Raw genomic sequence first — 19,264 nt, 5'->3', positions numbered from 1 at the left:
GAAGTATTATCTTAAGGCTGAAATGTAGATCATGTTTATCTCTCATTTGTTTACTTGCCTTTTTGGCAGTGGCCAAAATTACAATTATGCTTGCAAATGCATTGACCTTGTAACTAACAGTACTGAAAAAACTGCTGGAGAATTTGTGTGCCCAATGCTCTGTACAAAATCCAAATACCTGAAGCATAACAATACTTCAGCCTCACTTTGTAAACCAAAATAATTTAGACTGAGGAAAACTTTGAAAACATCCCTTGTGACTTTTCATAAAGCATTACTGAAACACTGAGAGAAGATGTAGCATGGTGTTCATGACACATACAAGGTACAACATAAATTGGCCTGGTACACAGATTCCATGCTAGAGACCAAGACTAGCAAACTAGAACCTTTCATATGTTTTGGATTACAGTTCTCATATTTGACTCCCTGCTGTCTGGGGCTTATGTGAGTTATATCCCCAAATATCTAGAAGATCTTCAGACACAGTATTCCATGAAGTATTGCATTGTAACCAAGTTAGTCAGCAAAAACTATATTTCCAACCACGAACAATATTACAACAGTGAGCTGCATTTGCAATAAATTTGTGAATGCTCTTTAAAAGTGACAAACTGATATATTCTTTTTTTTCTTAAGCTGTATTTATTATTCCCCAAAGGCACATTCATGGCATTATGCAAATAATGCAGAGGTATTCATGAATTCATACTGTCAGTTCCATTCTTTGCATTTGAGGCAGCATTAGGGTTTGAACTGAAACTCTTCCATCAATAAAGTGATCCATTAATACTGCCTTATCAGCTTGTGAGAACATTATCCATCTGGATGTGAAGTCTCCAAAAGGAGAATTTGTTTTATAAGTGATTATATTTGGCTCAGGGAAGAGTGAAAGCATCTTACATTAGATGAATGAATTATTAAACTCTTTCTTTAGATTTTGAAAACCTTCACATCAGGCTGTGAAATATCATATTTGAGGATTGCTCCTTATGAAATTCTACTCTGCATTGCTGTTTTCAAAGGAAGAACTAATCATATAATAAGTAAAACAATGTATAAAACTGTTAAACAGAACAGAAAAATAAGAATGCTAGACCATAAGGACATATGATCAGAACCCTAATAGATCAGACCAGTTTTTCACCAGTTTTTCACCATGTTCCCTTCAAGTGGGCAACCAAACTTCTGTGACAATCTCCCAAACAGGCAAAGAAGTGTTGCTTCCCAGCATTTGGAATTAAGCAAGATTTGATTTTTGAACCTGGAACTAGTCTTTTGTAGCCTTATTCCTTAGAAATGTTTCAAATGAACTCAGTATTTTTTGGCATGACAATCCGGTTCAATCTTCTTTAACATTCTAGGAGGAGGAAAGCGTGTTGGATATGTTTGCCACCATGAGTTATTTGTAAAAGTAATAAAGGTGGGAAGTAAGTAAGTAAATATGCATGTAGGTAAGTTCCAGGAGTGGGCATGTTCCATCCAAAAAGCATTGGTTAAAAAGGCTTTTGAAGGCAGGATAAGAAGCAATGGATGGAAACTAATCAAGGAGAGAAGCAACCTAGATCTAAGGAGAAATTTATTGACAGTTAGAACAATTAATCAGTGGAACTGCTTGCACCCAGAAATTATGGGTGTTCCAACACTAGAGATTTTTAAGAAGAGATTGGACAGCCATTTGTCTGAAATGGTATAGGGTCTTCTGCCTGAACAGGGGGCTGGATTAAAAGATCTCCAAGGTCCCTTCCAGCTCTGTTATTCTGTCTTTTTCTCTATTAGGAAACCTTTTTTAAATATCAGAATAGCGTGGACATGATCTTCAAATAAGAACAACATACTCTAGAGCAGTGATTCTCAACCTTTCTAATGCCGTGACCCCATAATACAGTTCCCCATGTTGTGGTGACCCCCAAGTGGGTGTGGCCACCAATAAGAGGGAGTAGGACAGCTAGGGAAAAGGGGAAAAAAATGGCGGACAGCATGGTTTGGTGACCCCCGTGAAATGGTCATTCGACCCCAAATGGGGTCCCGACCCACAGATTGAGAACCACTGCTCTAGAGTGTGCTAATGTAAACATTCTGGGTATGGTTGAAGAATTGTATGTCTGGAACCTATTTAGAACTGAAAATTCTCTGAAATGATCCCCTCCCCATTTCATCCCTCTCCCCCCTCCCAGTTTCAGGACTTTTAAATGTTCCCTCTTCTATCTAACAATGGGAAAGATTTTGACATAATCTTTGCAACTTGCCATACCTAGTAGGTTCAACTCGCCATTTATTTTGTATTTTGAGTAGCCGTTCCCATAGAGTGATTTTTTTCAACTTGTTGTAGAATAGTCTCAACAAAAATATTCCAGTGGGATTCTTTTGCCTACTCCAACATATGAACTGAAAAGAACATCACTGCTATTTCTTCATAGCTCTCGCTGTCAGTCTTACTGTGCTGTCACAACATTCTCAGCCTAGATTTGATTTTTTTTCCCACTACAGTATTTTTAATTGGTGAAGTATTCTTTTCCCTGAAAAAACTATATTGTCCAAAAGAGCCCATGAAATCAGGTTTTATCTATGTATTGGCATATACATATTATACATGAGATTCCTTCTGTATATCTAATCGAAAAATCATATCATATGTCATTTTTGTGCTCTCTATATATGTTAGATGGGATTGCAACCCCCAGACTTCCTAGTTAGCATGGGAAAAGTGCCAGAATGGCTTCACCACATCATACATAAAACACATTTTTTCCTGCTGTTTTCTGATATTTCTAGCAAAAAGGCAATGGAGAAAATATTGAAATCAGACTAACACAGACATCTTGAATGCTTGCAAATTACCTGAGAAAATGTGATAGCCATCAACAAAAGCTTGGAACCCCCCCCCAACACACAAATGGTCAACAAGATATCTTATCCTATTGAAATTAATATTAGTAGTAACTCATGTCAAATCTTGATTTAGAGGCATGTGTGACCTCAAAGACATAAATGAGTATTTTGACAAATTGTGTCTAATTGTGTTGATATGCTATACAATTCTGCTTTCCCCTTTTTTTATAGAAAACATACAGTACAATTAATGCAAAATAGCTGTATACTGTGGAAGGAATAAAATAAGAATGTGTATTCCATGAAGAAAACAATAGACCTAAAATGATTGAATGTCATATGCTACTGAGAAAGGTTAATTAAAACAATGATCAACATCAAGAATATGTTATCTAGGGCAGATCTAAGCTTCATAACAGGTGAAAATTTAATATTCTTACTCTTCGGTATTTAAAGAAGAAAGACAATAAATTGAAATGAAAGATGGTTTTTGCCTGATCTTTTCCCCCCAATAACTTTATTGAAGATTCTATTACACAGATAAAACTAATACAACTACATAATACAGAAATACATTTATTTTTTTAAAAAATATTATAAAATGTAGGAAAGGAAGAAAAGGGAAAGAAAAAGATTCTTTTTAACCAAATCAAGAGAAAAAGATCTGGCTCTTTGCAAACTCTTTTTACAGCACAAAGGACATATACAGCATCACAGGGCCCTTTACTCTTTTGTTCTTCATAATGAAAAGCAGCAGCAGAAATAACTGAGATATGATTTCCTCCCATTTCTAGACTTTATACGTGGCTTCTTAGTAGACAGTCCATTAAAGTTCAAAGTGATAAATGAGCAAGGACTTGATTATAATTGTTACATCCAAGAAATAGATTAATATTAATCCTTTAAAAATTTGCTAAAAATTAAAATTAGACCCATAGACTACTTTTGTATTTTGAACACAATGACCTTTATTTTTTGAACATCTATTTTACATTCTTCTTCATCTTTAATCACAAAATGAAGAGAGGAGATGGGGATGATGTAGAACTTCTTTTCCATCAAACAGAATTCCAGAATACTTGAAGCTTTCCATTGGAGAAGAGGCCACATTGAGTAGGCCTGTTTCTTAAGGCTGCATATCTCTATATAATGTGAACATCAGGTAGAATGGGACCTTTGTGTGTACAGTTTGATAGCCAAGATTTGATATAGATTGAGCAAAACCAGTAAGTGGCCATAGTTGGATAGATGTAGTTGTTATATCATGATCCAGTCTATTGAGAAGGTCAGTGAATCTCTAGTAGAGGTGCTTTTCTTGTTCAGTGGGATTTACTTAGCAATACATTATGGTAAGCAGTGACTATGCCTGCTTTGGCTGACTTCTATTTCATTTCCTGGATAAAGATATTCTTGCCTTTATAACTTCACAATTAACAATAAAGGTAGTCCTTTCTCACTCGGATTTGCACTTGGGGAGGAGTAACTCTGTCATTAAAGTGATGCAGTCATAAAGTGAAACTTTATGTGACTATTCCAGACTTAGGAATCACTTCTGGCTGCAGTTGTGAAACAAATCACCTGTGGTTGTTTGGAGCAATGTCACATGACTGCAACTTGTGGCTTCCTGCCAGCTTCTCCATTGACTTTGCTTTGTCGAAACCTGGCTTCAGGTGATCACATAAACACAGGATGCTGCCATGGATTGTCAAGTGCCTGAGATACTGCAACAGCCACAAGTTTGAGGACCAGTCATAAAAATCTTTTTTCAGCATGGTCAAAACTTTGAAAAGTTACTAAACAAGCAATCAATCAGTAAATGAGGATTACCTGTATGTCCTTGAAAATGGAATGAAGATACAATTGATGCAGAAGATTATATGAGACACCAAAGGGGCATTGTGTATTATAGCATTTAAGGCACTGCATGGTCAATCTGTAATTACTAAATTATGAAAGTATTGATATTAATTATATAATTTTCTGAATAAGGACTATTTCAAAGAATAGTTTTCTTCTCATTGTCAGCCCATTTGTGCTTTGATACTGGAAAATCCTGTTTCTACTTCCGTGTATAGTTTGATAGTTTAAAAGAAATCATTTGAATAGCAGGATTGGATTATGATTTCCTTTGTGCTGGAACGACAATGCATGATAATCAAAAATATGTGTTTATCTTGTTTTGGAGAGCAAACATTTCCCTTGGATCAAATGTATTACAGATTATTTTCTTTTAGCACGTTACTTGAATTTTTCAAATTGTTGTCCATATTATCATCATTAAGAACAGTACAGCTGGTTCTTGACTTATAACAGTTCATTTAAGAACTGTTCAAAATTACAACAGCACTGAAAAAATGACTTATGACTGTTTTTCACACTTATGACTGTTGCAGCATCCCTGTGGTCATGTGATCAAAATTCAGATGCTTGGCAAGTGACTTAACTTTAGGAAGCTTGCAGTGTCCTGGAGTCATGTGATCACCTTTTGCAACTTTCTGACAAGCAAAGTCAACGGGAAACCAGACTCATTTAACAATTGTGTTACTAACTTAACAATTGTGATTCACTCAACAGCGGTGGCAAGAAAGGTCACAAAATGGGGCAAAATTCACTTAACAACCACCTCACTAAGCAAGAGAAATTTTGGGCTCAATTGTGGTCATAAGCCAAGGACTTCCAGTATAAATTAATAACAACATGATAATTGTTAGGTCTATGCAACTCTTCAGAGAGGAACTTCACTTCAGTTAAAGCTTCTTCATAGTCCCCCTGAGAAGTGGCCAAAAGTAAAGTCTCTGTTTTGCTCTGGGTTGCTAAGTGGCCCCTGTGCAGGTCTTCTATTTGTTGAATTGTTAAATCAAGGCAGCTGGTTGAGGAAGATCAGCTTTGCAAAGGGAGAGATTTTTCCATCTACAGAATACAACAACTCAGTGAATCATATCCAGCACAATACACAGTTCTCATGAAGTGTCAATTGCATTTTAGGAGAGAAATGCTTGTGTGAAATAGCATATCTGGCTCTAGCCTTGTACAACAGTTAAATATTTTATTTTTCTTTCCCACAAATGTAGGACAGAAACAGTCTTTTTTGATGAAGACATTCTTTCCATGAGCAGAAGCAATTATAAAAGTATATTACTTAGAGTGTTAAATTGTCTGAATCTGGGTATAGTAAACACAAAGCTTTCATTTCCTCATTTGTCTAACTGGAAACAGCATCTGTTTGGAAAGGCTATGAAAAAGTCCTTGAAGTGAGAAATAAAGAGAAACACAAAGAGCGTAAAACGTATTGTATTATGACAGCCTTTCTTTGAGAAGTACTAGTAGTATTTCTAAAAGTTTTGAAGGATAGTGTGTCAGGACAGTGTATACATGTGGGTTGCTGATTGGAGTATCAGATCCTGCATATCCTACATTGATGCTAAAACTGAATTTGATTAGAGATCTTGCTGTTGATTTATGAAGCCCTAACAGCTTGAAGCTGATAGGTTGCCTGTACGGCTTTGGTTGATCCTTAAGATAATCAGAGAAGGACTTCCTGAATGGACTAAGAGAGTGCCACCAAGTGGTTACTTGTGGAAGGGCCTTCCCAGGTGGTGTCTGCACTCTGGATCTGCTATGGCATCTTTACAAGTTTCTGCAAAGACATTTCTCTCCCATTGGGCAATTCCTATCTAAGTTGCATGAATGCTTCTGTCTTGTTTTTGGTTCTTTAGTTTCTTCTATCTTTTTAATGGAGGAGTTGTTATTATTTCATTGGAAGATATTCTTTGTAAGCTGCATCAAGATTTACAACAATGGGAAGTACATTATACTGCAGGTAGTCCTCGACGTATGACCACAATTGAGGCCAAAATTTATGTTGCTAAGTAAGACAGTTGTTAAGTGAGTTGTGCTCCATTTTACAACCTTTCTTGGCACAGTTGTTAACTGAATCACTGCAGTTGTTAAATCAGTACACGGTTGTTAAGTGAATCTGGCTTCCCCATTGGCTTTGCTTGTCAGCAGATCATAAAAGGTAATTACTTGATCCCAGGACACTGCAACTGTCATAAATATGAGTCAGTTGCTAAGCATCTGAATTTTGATCATGTGACCATGGGGAGGCTGCAATGATTGTAAGAGTGAAAAACAGTCATAAATCCCTCTTTTCAGTGCCATTGTAACTTCAAATGGTCACTAAATGAATTGTTGTAAGTACAGGACTATCTGTATATTCAATATATTGAAGAAGAAGGATATTAACAAAAATCACCCTAGTAGTAAATGATACTTCTGAATCCATAGTTTGAGGAATGTGATCTTAAATTTAGTTTAAGTCTTCTGAACAACTTACTTCTTATACCAAATTAATTGATTTAAGCCTGTGTTAGGGCATAATTAGCAAAGGCAATGAGATTTGGTTTATAATAAGGAGTAAGAAATTGTCTAGTAAGATAATGTCATATTCTTTTACCTTTTGGAAGATGATATGATGTGATAAACTAAATATTGGAAAATATTATTTTCTCTGTTTCATGCTGGTAGTTTTGTTTTAGTCAAAGAACTTTGGTTTTAAAATAAAGAGACAAGGTTCCCAGGCTTAGTCATTTATGGGTCAGCAGACATGAGGAATGAATCACCAGCCATTTGGATCTTTATTGTAATATTCTCTCAAGTCAACGGTCATTTAATAAAACTGCATCAGTTTCTGACTTTTCCTTAAAAGGTGAAAAGTTACGTTGTCATTCTGTATGAATGTGAAAGGGTTTGGTAGCAGTCAAAGACAAAGAACCAGATCTTTAGTCTAACATGATGTATTTAGCTTTCTATGTATTGTATATATCAACATTCAAATAGCCACAACAATAATAAAAGCACAAGTTAAGCAATAAGGTTTATGTCTTAAGCCAGACTTCAATATTTGATACATAGTTAAGGATATGATGTGCAGACCCTGAAGCTTTAGCTTTAAAATGTGACATTTTGCTATATATCATTTTTATTTTACTCATACATGCCCTTCTGTTCACCCCTTATTAAATGTATTGTAAATACTGAATACATACCTTCTCCTTTTTATTTTACAGTCTGTTATGACTCATGTGAACAGAATTATACTGTATGATAGTGCCATTGTGAAATACATTCAGGATAGAGTAAAAACAAGAAGCTTCAAAAATAAAGTTTTGTTAAATAAGACTTATATACATAACCTTTACTAATCTGAAAGCAGAAGCGTTTTAAAGACCCCATTCAGAAGGAGAGGAAGGACTTACCAATTTTCTTTTTAAATTTATACAACTGTAGATAAAGGCTTTTTATATCTGGAAAGGAACTAGATGTAGTAGGTCATTACGTATACCTTGGCCAATGGATCTCAATGGAAGATGATACAATAAATAAATTAAATGGTGTATTAAATGTCGTTTGGCAGGCATTCAGCAAGTTAAGTATAATTTTCAAGAACAACCTCCCCCTATGCCTGAACGGAAAAGTTTTTGATCAGTGTGTGCTACCTTCTCTAACATATGCCAGCTGAAACATGGACACTAACCTCACAATTGATACAAAAGCTATGAATGGTGCAAAGAGCCAAGGAAAGATACACGCTCGGCATTACAAGACAAGATAGAAAAATCTTCACATGGATTAGCGTACAAACGAAAGTATATGATATCATCAAGAGAGTAAAAGAATGGAAATGGAAATGGGCTGGTCACACAGCAAGAAGCAGTTGGACCAAGGCAGTCGTAGAATGGATCCCACTTGGTAAAAGCGTCTGCGAAAAAGACCTCAAACAAGAAGAATCGACGACATCAGCAAGTATTGCAGGCCCAATTGGCAAAAGAAAGCTCAGGACCGTATGGGTTGGAAACATGCGGAAGAGGCCTTCATCCTGGAATGGACAGACAATGGTTAAAATGATGACGATGATGATGAGATAAAGGCTTGCACTGAGCAACAAAAACATGCAATTTTCAGTCATGAAAGCCATCTGATTTTTAAAGGATATTAGGTCAAAAACCTCTTTAATACATACTGAATTTAATCTTTGATCAAGATAAGTACATTTCTGGTAGGCTTACAGTAATTTACTTTTAGATGTTTAATACTTTCTGTCCTGATTCAGTAAAGCACCAGTCATTTAGCCAAATAAATAAATAAACCAATTCACTCTTATCAGTGATATCATGGATCAACCATCGCTAGCAGTTATTATTATTATTTTTTGCTTGCTTTTGTTTTGAATCCCCTTCTCATATGAGCAGATTTATATTAAAGTGGAAACATAATATATGATGCTAGAACAACATTTTATGAAAAAGGGGATAGCGGTAGTATATTTATTCTAAGTAATCTTAAGTAATTTTCTATCTGTCCTGTAGCAATAAAAAAGTTGCATAATATTTGAAACAGTCATTTGTAGTGTGGGGACAAAATGATGGGTGCAGCTAGGGATCCAACCCGTCACACCTTTATGTGTGCATGTACATATAGGCATCCAAACATTGTACAAGTGCTCCTTGACTTGTGATCACCATTGGGACTGGAACTTCTGTCACTTAAGCAATAAGATTGTTTAGTGAGTTATGCCTGATTTTTTTGACCGTTTTTGCCATGGTTGTTAAGTGAATTATTATGATTATGAAGCAAATCACATGGGTGTAAAGCAAATCCAGCATCCTTCATTGCTTATGGGAAGCCCCTGGGAAAGTCACAAATGGCAATCATGTGACTCTGGAACTGCAGCCATTATAAATACATGCCAGCTGCCAAATGCCCAATTTTTAATCACATGACCATGGGGACACTGTGATGGTCATAAGTGAGAGGACTGGTTATAAGTCTTTTTTCAGCACAAACTTCAAACATGTTAAACCAATGGTCACAAGTTGAGGACTACCTGTATGTATGTATCTACCTCCCCCCCAAAATTACACTTTTAATTTAGTTGGGTCCTTTTGTAAAATGAAATACATTTTCCTTGATTTGTTCTTAATTTTATCAAAGTAGATATATTTATGTATTTCATGAGCAGTTAATGAGAGTATATGGCCACCCATCTCAAATATAGGACTCTGGGTGGCTAACAATTAAAAGCAAAGCAAATTAAAAACAGGATAAAATAATTACAGTTTAAAAAGCAATACTACTAGCATAGAACAGCTGCCAAAAATATTTCAAAACATTGGGTTGCCTGCCCCCAAACCTTCCTTTCTTTTGGATTTATTTTTGCTACTGTACACCAGTCAGAATCCTTTGGAATTTGAGTGGGTTACACATACATACATACATACATACATACAGTGTGGGAAAATGATGGAAGCAGGGACGAGGTGCAAAAAAGGGGATGATAAGGAAGAAAGGTGTTGGGATAAATTAGATTTAGTGAGATGTCCTTTTTTCCCTCTTATTCCCTCCTTATGACTCTCTAAAAGAATGCAAGTGACCAGCTGTCTGCAAGGAATGTAAATCCTTCCATTCCTCACCATCCAATCAGAGCTGAAGAAAATTCTTGGGTAAGAAGCAAGATGTCTTCAAAGAAAAACAAGAAAGTCCAGTTGCCTCCTGAAAAAGCACCTTTGGGACAACCATGACCTGGATGATTGAGAATCTCCATAGACACCCTGCTTACTACTGTTTACTTTTTTGGAGGGGGGTGTGCTTTGCACCCAGCAGCAGTGCTTGCCCATAAAGAAAACAGCACGATGGATATGTATATAGTATATTTGTCAATAAATAATTTTGTACTGATTTTCTGTTGCAAAATTTTTAGCCGTCCTAAAAATATTTCTCAGTGTGACAAGTGTTTTTACATGTTATTCTGAAAAAATCTTAAGACAAATAGGCTATCCAGGACTTACTGCCCTGGAAGGAAGTTCTAATATAAATGAATGATGATCCCCATCATCCTGAAAAGTTCCAGAATATTCTGTCAGGACACCAATCACCAGACCCTTCCTTGATATATGTATCATATATTTTATGTATTTATCAAACTAGTGTACTGCTGACTCCCAATGGCTTTCAGCTCACAACAGTCAAAATAAGGAAAAAAGATAAAATATATTCTTATGTGCTTACTGAGTCACAACAAGAATGGGAGTAATCAACACATTTCATACAAATGTAATGAGTTCCTTGTAATAACTCATAGAGAGACTATATGTTCTTTGTATACATTAAATGTATGGAGAGTTTTAGTACATATAAAATACAAATTGTGTTTGTGCAGCATATCTCATTGTTCCATACACAATAGATTTTAAAATCTTGTTTTTGATCTATATAGGTTAAATGGCTTGAGACCTACTCATTAACCAGATAGGCTTTTTAAGATGTGCCTCCTCCATCTGTAGAATTCTCTGTCTGCAAAATTTTTTGATCTTCTTATTAACCAGTATAAATGTTATATTCTCAAGGTGATTATGTAATTATTTTTTCTAGTTTTTTGTAACATGTTCCACTTTTTTATTTTATAATCTTATTCCATTTGTAGGTTCTTCTTTGAGCTTCTGATAAAAAGCAGCTAAAATATTATTTATATGAAATATTAAATAAAACACTGTATATATTGATTACCCAATTTTATGTAGCAGGTATTGGGTTTTAGGTCAAGGGAATAGCTCCTAATATTCTACTTATATATACTCTGGGTCTCAAGTTTTTTGAGTATGTACAGCTGATTAAATACAAATTTGGATTATTAAAGCAAGGAGTTTCAGATATCATTTTATAAACTCAGATCTTCTTACATAGAATGCATATGAATTGGGGCGTCCTCCTGTTATCCCAAAATAAAAAGTGACAAAGAATTTTTAATATGCTTCAGAAATCCAAGCTAGCTTTTTTACATTCTAAAAGCAAAATTTGAAAAGTTATTTGGTGCAAATCATTACCTCAGTGCTAATTAGGCTAAACATTTTTATTCATTCAAATTAAAAAAAAAACAAGCAGGCTCAGATGTGGATTAATTCAAGTCTATAGTAGTTATATTCATTTGTGAACATTTTTAACAACTGATAAATAGAAAGGCTGTTACTATGGATACTTGGATTGCTAGATGTGTAGCTGCTTGGGTAACATTTCTGCTAAAGGGCATATTCCTTCATCACAAGCCTTGTTTGGCGTACTACAGAAATATATTCATTGCATTAAAATACACACTTTCCACATTTTTTTCAAATTACTATTCTTTATTTAACTTTGAATTTGTCACTATTATATACTATATGTGTATTGTTTGTTTGTGTGTGTGTATATATACATATACATACACACACAAATATATATATATATATATATATATATATATATATATATATATATAGAGAGAGAGAGAGAGAGAGAGAGAGAGAGAGAGAGAGTTCTAATTAAATAACTTTATTTAAAAACTCAGGTTAATTGTGGGGTTCTCTCATAAAAGCTCACCTTCTCAAGATTGTTCTACACCTCCTTTTTGATGAAAGGACTTTTCCAAGAGTCAATCTAGTCTTTGCTCTGTTGTATTTGTTCCAGCTTTCCATTATATTCACTGGCAGTGCCAAGGTGGGGGGCACAGATATGAGAGATAAGAGTCACCCAGCTTCCCCAGTCTGGTTAGTACATCTGGCTGAAGGGAAAGGGACTTAAGAGTCAGGCATTTTTCACAGGTTTTTTTTTTTTGTGAAATAATCCAGAACATCTCACATAAATATTTGTTGCATTAAAATGAATCATCCCTTTAAGGCAGTGGTTCTCAACCTGTGGGTCGGGACCCCATTTGGGGTCGAATGACCATTTCACGGGGGTCGCCAAACCACGCTGTCCGCCATTTTTTTCCCTTTTCCCTAGCTGTCCTACTCCCTCTTATTGATGGCCACACCCACTTGGGGGTCACCACAACATGGGGAACTGTATTATGGGGTCACGGTATTAGAAAGGTTGAGAACCACTGCTTTAAGGCCCTTGAGCCACAAAACTGATTGTTGATTGCCCTGCAAAAATAGCATCTCGGTGCAACTGGAGGGAACAATTGCTGAGGCCTTGTGTCTGACTGCCCAACAATCACCTTTATTAGGATTTAGCTAGACATGGACCCAGGCATTCTGTCCCATTTCTGCCCTATTAAGACATCCATTTTTGGAGCTTTAGACCTGCATTGCATTGATCCAGACCAAAAAAAAAAACTTCACAGAAGTTCTGATGTCACACAAATCCAGGGTAAGTTCTTCAGAAAGGGTCTGTTAAATAAAACATTTGTTGGAAGGAAGAAATGTGCTGAATTAACAGTCTGAGGGTTTTGAGGATAAGTATATTGGGAAAAATGATTACGGATGCTATGTGCTGTTTTTTTTTATCTGAAGTTGTGTACTGACTGTTGCTTTTTACATTTATTTTATTTTTATTTTTTATTATTGCTTGTGAGTCTCTCAGGTTATGTTGCATAAGATGAGTGGCTATACAGATCTGATAGGTAGCTAGGCAGGAAGGCAGACAGATTGATTTATTCATTGCCTAGGCCATATGTTATTGCAGAATCTAAGCAAAAAAGTTCTATAGAGCCAGGATTTTCCCCAACCTAATTTGGCAAATCAAGGCAACATTTCAAGCCAGCTTCATATCAGTTCTATTCCTGCTTAAAATACAGTGCAGTGGAAAATGGGATGTTATCCTTTTCTTGTTGCTGTTTCCCTAGAAAGAATGCAAATAGTGATGAACATATGTTTACATATAAGAGGTATATCAATTGGAGAATGATTCACATCTGAGGTTGTGCAACAGAAATGCCAACAAAGACTGCATAATGGTGGGGGAGAATTGCGGATAAACACAGGATAACAAAGTGCAGGCATTGAAGAAAGTGATTCAGTAAATTACAATTTTTCTTCAACTCTTGCTAGTAGCAAACCATGATCCTGGAATTCAAGGGTAAATAGTTTACTTTGCAATACAAGTATACACATCATTTACTTCAAGATGAATTGTTTATTATCATTTGTAGAATGATTTTGGAGTTAATTTCCCAAGAAGTTAAGTTTTTTGCATTAATTTTTGATGAAACACATATACAGAAATTACGTATTGTATTTGTTTAAAATATGAGTGTCACTCACAGAATGCCACTAAGTTATATAGATAACAACTTGGTCCATTGTGGCATAGAAATAAAAACCTGCATAGTACAAGCCTATGATGGTACTAGTATAATAAATGGAACATTAAACGATATGCAAAGTTTCTGAATAATAAATGTAAAGTTATCTATCTCCATTTCTACAACAGCAGTTTGGCATTTGCTTTTTGCCTGTGAAAACATTGGTAGAATTGCAAATTTCTTTATTTTTATCCAGAACTCATTCCATTTGTATCACATTCTTTTCCAAATTCAGTTTCTCTGAATTGCGGAAAAAATAACATCAAAATACTTACAGCAGAATTATTGTGTTGAATAAATTGTCAGATATTCACTTGGCATGACATACTGCATTGTGCTTAGTTGTTAAATTGACAGTTTCAATAACGATTGTTTCTGCAAGCAGCAGTGAATCAAATTCTGCAGTACTGTATATGTGAAAGTTTAAACCAGTGTTTCTCAACCTTGACAATTTTAAGGCATGTGGACTTCAACTCCCAGAATTCCACAGCCAGCATTGAAGTCCACATGCCTTAAAATTGTCAAGGTTGAGAAACACTGGTTTAAACCAAAGAGAGATCAGCTTTGTATTTTATTTGAAGTGCTTTTTGAACATGAGGTGATATCAGATTACTGCAGAAATCAGATTATGGTATGGCTAAACTTGCTTTCTTATTAACTCTTTGGGGAAATTGCATAATTTGTGAGAGCATAAGGAGAATTTCAACAGCATTATGACTAGTATAAATGGTATTGCAGAAAATGTTGCAGAAGAAGATTCCATCAAATAAGGAAAAGAGAAATCTGCTGTATGTTCCCCAAAGTTATGACTGCACCATTTATGAATTTAAGTGATGATTTAAATTCCCCATATACATGGAGTCAATATAAGCAGTCTGAAATGCCATTACTTTCTTGACCATTTCCAAAATGTTACAATAGTGATATGGATGGATTTGAAGCCAAACTCTTTGATTAGATGACTGCACATCAGAAATTTGATGAAGCGGCCAGGTTTTGTTGTTTTTAATAGTTTTAATGTGCTTAATTTTATAATTTTACTATGGTTTTTATGCTGTTTTAACTCTTGACTGGGAGTCAACCAGAACTGGTTATAAGATGGGTGGCTATATAAATGTTTTAAATAAATAAATAAATACATGTTCCTGAAACTGGTTTCTCTCTATCTCAATTATTTCCAGTCTTGCCTTTCAGATCCCAAGAGAATCTAGTTCAGAAGTTGCTTGAAAGATAAAACTAGCCTCATCCCTCTTTTTAGCCTTGCTTCCCAATTTCTGTTGTAGAGACAGAAGTTTTGTTCTAATTCCCCGTTTATACATGATCTTCAACCAAACTTCAGTTGACTTGATGTGAACTGAAATTCAGATATTGCTGAACGTAGGGTAGGAACTTGCATCTTCATCCACTGCATTTTGTTTATATCTTGAATTCAAACCTATTTGAGGAATAGTCTTGGTGATGAACACCTTTGTCATTGCCATCCTGGAAGCAGAAAATAGCCTTTCCACAAGAATTGGAGGCTTTAACTTCTCTAGTAAATATTTTCATCTGTCTTTGGCCTTCCTTTTCCTTATCTCTGATCTCCCACTTGATCACCTTGACCTTGAACAAACACTAGCATGTGTTGGCCTTTGGATCTAGTCAGGGCTTATCTTGTCTCCATTTTCTTGGCTTGGATGTGTCTGTATTAGTAATAGTTCCAAAGTAAGTTACTGCTTTTTGTTCTGTACATAAAGTATTTGCATGATATTTGGGTTGACTGAAAATTAATTTCCTTGTAATTTGGAATAAGTAAATATTTGGTTATAATAAAAAGCACACTACACTGTATATGTCACTTAACATCATTTAAGTCAGTAGAAAATTATTCTAAAAAACAGCCTTGCATGATATTTGGGTTGATTGAGAATTAATTTCCTTGTAATTTGGAATTAGTAAATGTTTGGTTATAATAAAAAGTACATTGTATATGTCACCTAACATCATTTAAGTCAGTAGAAAATTATTCCAGAAGGCACAATTTTAGAATGAGTGCTTGTGCACTTTGAAATCTACTCTGTTCCTTCTGTGTACTTTTAGAAACATTTCTGAAGCTGCTGCTGTTCTTAGAAGTACCTAATTATTTTTCATTCTTTATAGAACTTTATCTCTTTCTTCACACTCTGTCCTGAGGTTCTAAGTTTACCTACTTCTCTCTCTATTAGTGTTCCCATTAAATTCATCACATTCCTTTAGCTTTCCCACACACACCCTCATTCAGTCTACAGCCGCTCAAGTCAAAACAGTGAGTCAAACAATATTGTTCTCACACCTGTGGTTTGTCAAGACCAGCATCACAATTTAGGCAGAGTGAAGAGACTGCCTCAGGAAACTGATTCTGGGTGTTATGAATGTTTTGCTTGTTGTGAGCAAAATTGTTAGTTATTTCATTGAAGTTATTGGACATTTTTTTTTACTACCCAGGCTAAGGAGAGATAACTTGGCCATCTTGACATGAGAGGCTGAAGGATGATGGTCCTGTAAAATATGTTAAGATAGTCCTCAATCCACTCATTCTTCAGTTCCCTGCCAGGCAAAATATAGATGTGGTTTGAAATATGCAGTAGCTATGCTATAGTACCTGCTGTTTTCTCATCGGTTGCTAGGAATCTAAATGTAAGTATTTTGAAACTTTCATCTAGCAAAATGATTTATCATAAAGACTGCTAAACAATCCGTAGTGTACTATTTTCTAGAAATAATTTAGCCGTCCAGAATTTTCACACATTTTTAACAGTGTTAGGGGAAGGAATCATCTGAAGCATTTATTACAAGTGTAACCAAACAAGTTAAAGCTTCTTAGAAATGCTTTTAGTTTTATTCAGCATCCAACTTAAGAGAGACCTTTTGAAAATAATGGGGATTTTTAAAAAAAAAGTTAAAGTATTAAATGTCCAAGACTTACATTTTAAAAGTACATAGTTTTTTAAACAACTGAGCCACATACTATCTTTTAAGAAGTCACTTTAAAATCTATTTTTCTAGCCACAAGAAAATGTAAAAAGACTTGAATTGATAATTATTAACAAGTCAGCACTCAATATTCTGTAAATTATAGCATAGCCAAGAAAATAAAAATTAAAACAAGTTTATACAAAGATATCAGTGGAGTTAGGTAGCAGCTGATGGATTTCTCAGTGGTTTGTACTACGTTCAGTGAGAGAAAATAAGGACTTGCAATCTCTATTGTGGTAAATGTGACTGAGTTCTGATGCAAGTGCATGCGTATATCTTGTCCTTCACCAGAATTTGAGCTGGGAGTGGCAGTGTTATAATTATACAGTCTAAATTTTAATTCCCCAAAGAGTTACTCACAGCCAAGGTGACACAAAGAAGAATAGTCAATTAGTCAGTGTAGAAGTGAAAAATAAAATCTTAAGTCCTAGTTTTTTTAAAAGAAAATCTGTATTTTTCTCAAGGATAATCATGTTAAAATGTCCACAGCTACCAGTTTGTCAAAAAATAAAAAAATAAAAAAGATGGGCAATAATCGGTGATCATGGACAACTTCTTAGACAAAATTAAATATTAGAAAGGTGATATTTTCTGTTAAAGAAGACCTCAGAATTTTAGACATGTCAGCTAAAAGGAAGATAGGAACCCATCAGAGACAAAAGACAGTGATTTACAGCAGAGTCAGCACACTGTCCAAGAATGAGGTTCAGCAAGTAACAGGTTGTAAAAGCAAGTCCCAATGTCAAGAATTACAGTATGAGCAACAAGGTGCTTCAAAGTTATTACAAAGAACTAAAGCAAGATGCTGGTTCCTGCCCAAATAATACTGAACCATCCATTAAGATTAAGAAAAAGCTGCAATTTCCTTTCTTTCTCTACTTTCTCTCAGGGAATCTAGTTTTCAGAAGGGTACTACATACTTGAATCTGAACTCCCAAATTCCTATGCTACTTATTGGTGAAAACATTATCTCATAGTTTACTGGCCCCGGCACCCAGTTTCCCTGGGAAGCAAGTTTGACTTTGAGATTCTGTACTTTCTGCCTCTGGTTCTATGTTATGTGATTGGACTTCTAGACTTAGAATGCCCAGTGCCAAAGAAAACATCAGCAGTAATGCAGCAAAAAGAATTACCTTGTTCTAATTTTTCTAATCATATCTTGTGGTAAATAGTTTAACAATCCTAATTATTTATATTTCTAAAGTTTTAAAACCCTGATGTTTTAAATAAATTACCACTAGCCCTATTGTTTAGAAAGGATATCAAGAAACGCATGCATACATATACATACACGCACACACATATGCACACAAAGAGACACAAAGGTACATTTAAACTGGCTATCTGAAATGATTTATTTGTAGGCAGTATAGTTATACTGTATACAGTATATGTACACTGTATATGTATTCCTCTGAATTTCATTTTGTGGTAGCTGCTGTAATTGTCTTGGTCAGATTTATTTATTTGTTTATTTATTTATGAGACTTATGTACCGCTTTAAGTGCAAGCACTCTCTAAGCAGTATACACCAGTAAGCAATGTATATATATATATATATTTACATTGCCCCCAACAATCTGGGTCCTCATTTTACCTACCCCGGAAGGATGGAAGGCTGAGTCAACCTTGAGCCGGTGAGATTTGAACCGCTGACCTGCTGAACACAGTCAGCTAAAGTGGCCTGCAGTACTGCACTCTAACTGCTAGAAAACTAATAAAACAAATCTATAGGCTATGCTATACAATTGTATAAGAAATCAGCTACGCTTTAAACTCTGCAGTGGCATGTTATTAGTGAAATGTTGCTTATCTAGTAAGATAGCTCAGAAGTCACCTTCCTGGAGGAAACACGACAAATGTTAACTGATTGCCTTCTTTAATGCTTATTTTTCCTGCTTTATCTATGCAGGCAGCTATGCATTAGTAGTCCCTTAAATTGAGAACATTTGAACAAAAATTTGGCTCTAAGGAAGAGAGGTTAAATGATTTGAATATATTTGCTAAAATCAAGAATTCTTGAATGGTCATCAGACCATTTCTGATAACAGTGAATGAACTTGATAAAATAAAATGAGGAAAAAAGAAAGTATGTAAAGATTCTTAGTAGGTAGTAAACTGGGTAGAATTGGATTTGGGGTGGTAATGAGAGAAATATTTCCTTAAGAATTTCCTGTAGATAGTGATTAGATACAGATCTCTGAACTTCGATAGTCTACCCACAAGTATTTGAGCTATAAGCTTAACATAATGTTTGTCTAACTTAGACGTCATTTTTGTTATATTTCCAGGACATCTGGTGGAAACACTCTAGAATGA

At 35.2% G+C, this 19,264-nt stretch overlaps 1 protein-coding gene across 6 annotated transcripts in view; it reads left to right on the top strand.

Annotated features, from left to right (window-relative positions):
- The window catches only part of SMYD3 (SET and MYND domain containing 3), a 326,831-nt gene that overhangs the window by 195,818 nt on the left and 111,749 nt on the right, over positions 1–19,264 (top strand). Inside the window, exon 1 of one of the 6 annotated variants that reach the window (XM_039327015.1) lies at positions 16,588–16,606. The exons of the other annotated variants lie outside the window; for them this stretch is intronic. The gene's annotated coding sequence lies outside the window, so the exon portion shown is untranslated. Of the gene's footprint in view, positions 1–16,587; positions 16,607–19,264 lie in introns of those variants that run through there. 6 annotated transcript variants of the gene reach the window in all.

This window comes from Crotalus tigris, unplaced genomic scaffold (genome assembly GCF_016545835.1).
Source record: "Crotalus tigris isolate CLP2741 ecotype Arizona unplaced genomic scaffold, ASM1654583v1 scf7180000024349.2157984, whole genome shotgun sequence".
In the NCBI taxonomy this organism is placed as follows: domain Eukaryota; kingdom Metazoa; phylum Chordata; class Lepidosauria; order Squamata; family Viperidae; genus Crotalus; species Crotalus tigris.
The sequence above is the reverse complement of the archived record's forward strand: the minus strand, read 5'-3'. Positions and strand labels throughout refer to the sequence as shown.